Below are 7055 nucleotides of genomic sequence, written 5' to 3' on the forward strand. Positions count from 1 at the left end.
AACGAAAACAATTAATTGACAGGTAGATCGACCTCGTCATCATCTTCTTCTAATGTAAGTTATGCTAGTATAACAGGTAGAAATCTACCACTTAATTCTTCTAATGTAAATAATCAAAACACAGGACCGCCTTGCAGATCATCTTCTAACGAAAACAATTTATTAATAGGTAGATCGGCCATATCATCTTCTTCTAATGACAGTTCTAATGGCAATCTACCTACAAATACAAATACTTCTTACGAATGGCGAAAAAGCTCAAAAACTCAGCAATTCGAGAATGTCCACAATTTTAATTTGAACGTTGTGAGTTCTATTGAAAATGAAGTTTCACTGAAATATGATCATATTTCAACCCAAATATTATCACAAAATGACATTATTGAGACGAATTTTGATGAAATTAAGTCAATTATTAGGAAACTTAAAAACATGAAGGCTCCTGATAATAATGGATTTTTTAAATAATCTTATTAAAAATCTTCCCAATGTTGCCTTGAGTCTCTTGGTTAAAATTTTCAACAAGTGTTTTTCATTAGCTTACTTCCAAAAAATAGAAAAACGCTAAAGTAATTCCTATCCTCAAACCTGATAAAAACCCAGCAGAAACATCAAGTTATCGACCAATTAGCTTACTTTCTTTTATCAGTAAACTTTTTGAAAAAATTATCTTTTTGAGAATGATGTTTCAAATTCAATTTTTTACCAGAGCAGTTTGGATTTCGTCATGAACATTCAACTACTCATCAACTTGTCAGAGTAACGAACATGATAAAATCAAAAAAATCTTCTGGGTTATCCACTGGAGTTGCTCTTCTAGACATAGAAAAAGCATTCGACAGTGTTTGGCACATAGGTCCAATAGCAAAAATGTCTGATCTCCAGTTTCCTATTTATTTGATCAAAATGATTCAAAATTATTTAATTGATCGTACTCTTCAGGTTAGCTATCAGAATTGTAAATCTGAATTACTACCCGTACGAGCCGGTGTTCCGCAGGGTTCGAGCGTAGCTCCAATCTTATATAATATTTTCACTTTTGATCTTTCAAATCTACCCGTTGGTTGTCAGAAATCGCTATTCTGTGACGACACAAGTCTGTTAGCCACAGGTAGAAATCTAAGAGTGATCTGCAGTCGCCTACAAAGAAGTTTAAATATTTTCAGTGATTATCTGGAAAATTAAACCAAATGCAGCAAAAAGGCAATTAATTATCTTTCCTCATAAGCCAAGAGCTTCTTTTCTTAAACCAAACAATAATCACATTCTCAAATTGACTGGCTTGGAATTGACATGGTCTGATCAAGCTAAATACTTAGGTTTAACGTATGACAAAAAACTCACTTTCAAGGATCACATTGAAGGAATCCAGGCAAAGTGTAATAAATTTATTAAATGTTTATATCCTCTTATAAACAGTAATTCGAAGCTCTGTCTAAAAAACAAATTGTTAATTTATAAACAAATTTTCAGACCAGCCATGCTTTATGCAGTACCAATTTGGTCAAATTGTTGTTCCACCAGGAAGAAAACGCTTCAAAGGATTCAGAATAAAATTCTGAAAATGATTTTGAAGCGTCCTCCCTGGTTTAGTGCAAACGAGTTACACAGACTCACAAATATAGAACCATTAGATGTGATGTCACATAATATTATAAGCAAATTCCGACAAAAATCGATGCAATCTTCGATATATATATATATATATATATATATATATATATATATATATATATATATATATATATATATATATATATATATATATATATATATATATATATTTAATTGGGCTGAGAAGTCACCACTTTTGGCTGAACGCCCAATTTAAATTAATATAATGTTTACTCATATTCCAATAAATAGTTATTTAAAAAAACGCTTGGCTGTCTTTTTATATACTTTGTTTATTTGCATGTCATTTTGTCGAAGCACTGAGCCGCCATTCTTACAATACTTTTTCAATACAATCCTTTTTGAGCATTTCAAACGTATTAGCTCTGCGGTTTGACACGGAGTCTGTTTGGAGTGCAGGCCAATTCGCTTAGGAACGTATTGATCAATTGCATACGACATAACGTTAGAAATGGATAGAGTCACAAGATTAACATCGTCGTTGTCGAGAATTTCACTCTAGCTTCACTGTCTAGCGGATTTCACCAGAAGAAAGAGTTCTGCGATAATTCTGGGTGCACAATCGGGTTGGCTCGAGAAGCAGAGGTCGAGAATTCTGCCATTCTCATTTAGAACGTGATTCACTTGACGTAACAGGTTGAGACTATATCGGTTAAGCAAGTTCGTGATACCAGTGTGGAAGGATGAATCCAACGGATCGGATGTAGGAAACCGTCGGTAGCGGGGAACCATTTCAGACCGGGAAAATTCAAATCATCGATAATAAGGATTTCATCAGCAGGTCACATTTGAGTGGAAATAATTTCGTCTATCGATTGGATATACGTATCGACCAGTGACAAGTCACGTATCCGGTCCGGTGGACGACAAACCACTCTAATAAATAACGATGAGCTATCACTCAGACTGATCAGGTAGTCTGTGTAAGTTTAAGCTCTGGAAGCAGGGAGGCAGTCAACTGTTGAATTGTGTAAGTTGCTAGTATACTTTTCGTAATACCAACTGCAGTGCGTACCAGTGTCCGGTGAGTAGAAGACATCGAACTGGAACCGGAGAACGAATCAGCGCATACATAACTGGGAAATGATGAATACTTGCCATGGTGGAAAGTTTGGAAACCCCCTTCACCGCATCCGCTAACAGGACCGGGACGGCTGATGAACGCTGGTGGTGTGATCCTATTATTGTCGAGCAGCATCCACTTGCGGCGATGCAGGCGTAGCAGGCGGGTCCACTACAAGAGGAATCCGAAGTTTTTGAGTAGATTTGTCCTCATACTCGCGAAAGTGAATCCCTTGTGGCCATGTTGCGGGATTTAAAGCAACGTTCTCCAACGTTCGATCAAGACCGACTTTGAACGAGACAAAAGTCATGGTACTATCGTCAGCACCTTTGACAACCAATTTAACAACAATCGGATCCTGAGCTAGTCCAATCTCGTATTGATTGTGCATAACTCCTACAACAGCTAAGTTTTGACCTTCATCGACTTAGGGTCTAAAAGATGAAATAAAAACATCATTTTTGCATTTTTTTTTTCAGAATTATCGTTCAACAAAATAACTTAAAATGTTTTGCATGATAAAAAGCATCATTCGAATAACATTTGGCCATGTTTTCGTGGAAAAATGTTGAGGAATAAGTCGGTGAAAAGATATTTTTGAGGATGCTTCTTAGAAATCATGATTTGCGGTGTCCACTGTAACTCAGCGCAAACTAATCAGAAGTGAACAAATCAAAGTAGTATAGTTAAATTAGAAGTTTTTCTAGACACCAACGCTTCTGTTTGATTTTTCATTTAATTATTCAAATTTTTGCTGGTTGTTCAAAGTGAAAACTACGAGTAATAGTAACAAAAAACGAAAAGGAAAACATTGGGGTCTGGTTTTTTATATGTACAAAGTGTGAGCAAAATTTGAAAAAAAATGGTTTTTAAATGGCGATAGACACGGACTTTCAAAACCTGCTTTAGAGATAAACGCGTTTAAAGTATTTGGTCTATAAAAGACGGGTGGGTAATGTCAGAGACATAACTGGATGTCGTGAATACGAAAACAGCTGACATGTTCCTTAACACTTCCGAATATCAATTAGTTGAACAATTGTATGAATTATTCAAGCATTCCCCTTTTTCACATTTTTCGCAAAACAAAGAAGGCTTCACTTGATCTCGATTACTGTGAATTTCACACAGCGAAAAGTGCACAAATCTAACCAAACTGTTCTAGATTTGCCCTAAACTGAGGATATTTACCTTCGATTTGCGAACAACAAATCCTAATAGTTCTTTAGAAAACTTTTAGAGCCATTAGAACGGCTGATTTTGTGTAATGCACTCCACCGTTGTTTTTTCACCAATGCTAATGACTGGCAGCTGTGACGTAATCGCTCTTGTCGAAAGCGAAACTAGCTGTGCAAACGACACAAAACACATCTGCTCGCAGTGGCGATAGATTCCAAACTAATTCAATTTTTGTTAAGAGGTTTTATATTTATGTGATTTCGCTTGTAGCTTTTTCACTAATGGGCGGTCCTAACGGCTATAAAAATAGCCACAAAACAGAATTTTAATGTCGATTATTTCATTTCGAATTTGCATTTCATTGAAAGAAACTATCAGGGTGCTGTACGGGATTCATTCCTGCCTTTCAGAAGCACCAAATTGTGGAACTCACTACGATAATAACCGCCGTTCGAAAATTTTCCTCGAACGATTTGTTGTACAGCAGCAGATATTTTGTTTTCTTCCTCAGAACGCGTTCTGATTGGCTGGTGTTGACATGGGTCAAATGCGACAGGTTTTTCAATAGTGTACTATTAAAATACTTCTATTATTTTGCTATACACGTTTAGCTTGAAAAATTTTGATTCTATTGGTAGTTAGACTATATAAATCCTTTCACAGATCTCTGAGCTATGAGCTTTAAAAATACGAGAAAGCAAACGCGCCTTATGAATTATCCTGTTTGACACTCGTTTATACTAAATATTTCAGAAAAGTTTAAATTTGAATTATTTGAGATTATGTCACAAAACTGATAATTTCATCATAAAATTGTGATCATATTTCCGATGGCATGTAGCAAAAATTATGTTGATTCGTTAGATACAACAAGAGATATTCACGATCAAAAACTTATCACTCTCTCAGAGGGTAAATTTTAAAAAGGCATCCCATAGTAAAGTAAGTCGTACTCACGACAAAATCAATGGAAACAATTTATTACTCAAAGGAGCCCTTTCTCGTATAAAAAGGTTATGAAAAACCGACTAGTAAAAATTGGCCCGAAGGCACAAGCGTCATATACCATTCGTCTCAGTACATCGAGCTATGTGTGTGTATGTCTCAAATAATCTCACTATGTATATATAGCACACCGTCTCAAAACTACACAAATCAATAGCCATTATCAGTAGGCAACTAAGCAAACCTGATCCGGCTATCCTGGTTCCCGGTCTCCGGTTCCTGAAGCACCGGAAATAGTGGAATAGCTCATCGATGGTTTGATCGATTTCCACAAACTTAGATTCAAATGAAAGGTCTCACGATCCCGTACGAGCTTCCTGAATTTCATCCGGATCCGACTTCCGGTTCCGGGGTTATAGGTTAAAGTGTGTTAAATATTGTACACCGTCACTTGAACCGGTGAAACAAAACACGAAAAAAATTCTAAACTGGTCTCAAACTACACAAATCGATAACCATTATTAGTAGGCAACTAAACAAACCGCTTTCGGCTATCCTGTTTCCCGGTCTTCGGTTCCGGAAGCACCGGAAATAGTCATGGTCATATATACCAAAATGGATCTCACTCACTTTTCTCAGCGATAGTTTGACCGATTGCCACAAACTTAGATTCAAATGAAAGATCTCACAGTCACGGAGATTATATGTCTTGGTAGTTTGTGGCCGAACGATCCGACTTCGATTATATCGGTTCTCGGGTTCCGGTGCCGGTAGTGCAACTCACAGTGAACCCACTTCGTTTTCTTAAGGATGACGTATGCGTACAAAACACTGTCTCATTCTGTATGTTATACTAGTTAAAGCACAAACAACCCCTTGGTTTCTTTCAAAAATCGAAGAGAATTTTTTTAGTGGAACACAGTTCGAAAAAATCTTGTGATCTTACATTTTATAAGATGCACATAAATGGAGGGTCGTATTTCATACAAATTTAGACTCAAGAGCATGTCAAATTGTGTGATTTGAAAATTATTGGTTATTATTCGATACATAGGAACTTGGTAGCCGAGTGCAAATTGCACTCGGAGCATGTAAAAATATGTGCGAGTGGAATATTGCGTTATTTGAAAAATTAAGTAGTTGTGAATTGTATCGTTTGTAGAATTCTGCCACCTGTAATATTCATAATTTTTTCTGTGAATACCACAATATCATCTATGAGAAAGGCACCACTAGGTGGATAAAAACAGGTTTTTCTTTTATAATTTGTTATAATTAAACATTTCAAGAATTTTTTGTCAAGTTTTTAAGTCAATTTTTTGTCAAGTTTTTAAGTCAATCGAAGCAGAAATCTTGGGCCTGTGCACCGAGATCTTGCTTCTTCGCAGTATGAGGTAAGCAAATATAAACACCCATAGCTTGATGAGTTTTGTTCCGATAGTCATGAAAATTTTAAAAAATATTCTTGAAATTTTTTACTCTAATAAAATACAAAGAAAAAAAAAGATTTTTCAAAAGTGTTAGACCCTACCCGCCCCTTAATAGAAAAAGGCGGGTGGGTAATGTCAGAGACATAACTGGATGTCGTGAATACGAAAACAAATGACATGTTCCTTAACACTTCCGAATATCAATTAGTTGATACGTTGTATGAATTATGCAAACATTTCCCTTTTCAACATTTTTCGTAAAAACAAAAAAGGCTTCACATGATCTAGATTACTGTGAATTTCACACAGCAAAAAGTGCAAAAATCTAACCAAACTGTTCTACATTTGCACTAAACTGAGGATATTTTCTTTCGATTTGCGAACAACACATCCTAATAGTTCTTCAGAAAACTTTTAGAGCCATTTCCAACGTTGCTTTTTCATCCATCGAAATGACTGGCAGCTGTGACGTAATCGCTCTTGTCGGAAGCGAAACTAGCTTTGCAAACGGCTCAAAATACATCTGCTCGCATTGGCGATAGAATCCAAACTGATTAGATTTTTGTTAGGAGCTTTCTTTTACGTGATTTCGTTTGTAGCTTTTTCACTAATGGGCGGTCCTAACGGCTATAAAAATAGTCGCATACAGAATATTAATGTCGATTATTTTATTTCGCATTTGCATAATTCATTGAAAAAAACTATCAATATGCTGTAGGAATTCGTTTCTAGCATTCAGAAAGGTCAAATTGTGCAGTTCTCTACGAACTCTGGAACATTTTTCGCAAAAACACAGAAGGTTT

The sequence above is a fragment of the Malaya genurostris genome, chromosome 2 (genome assembly GCF_030247185.1).
Source record: "Malaya genurostris strain Urasoe2022 chromosome 2, Malgen_1.1, whole genome shotgun sequence".
In the NCBI taxonomy this organism is placed as follows: Eukaryota; Metazoa; Arthropoda; class Insecta; order Diptera; family Culicidae; genus Malaya; species Malaya genurostris.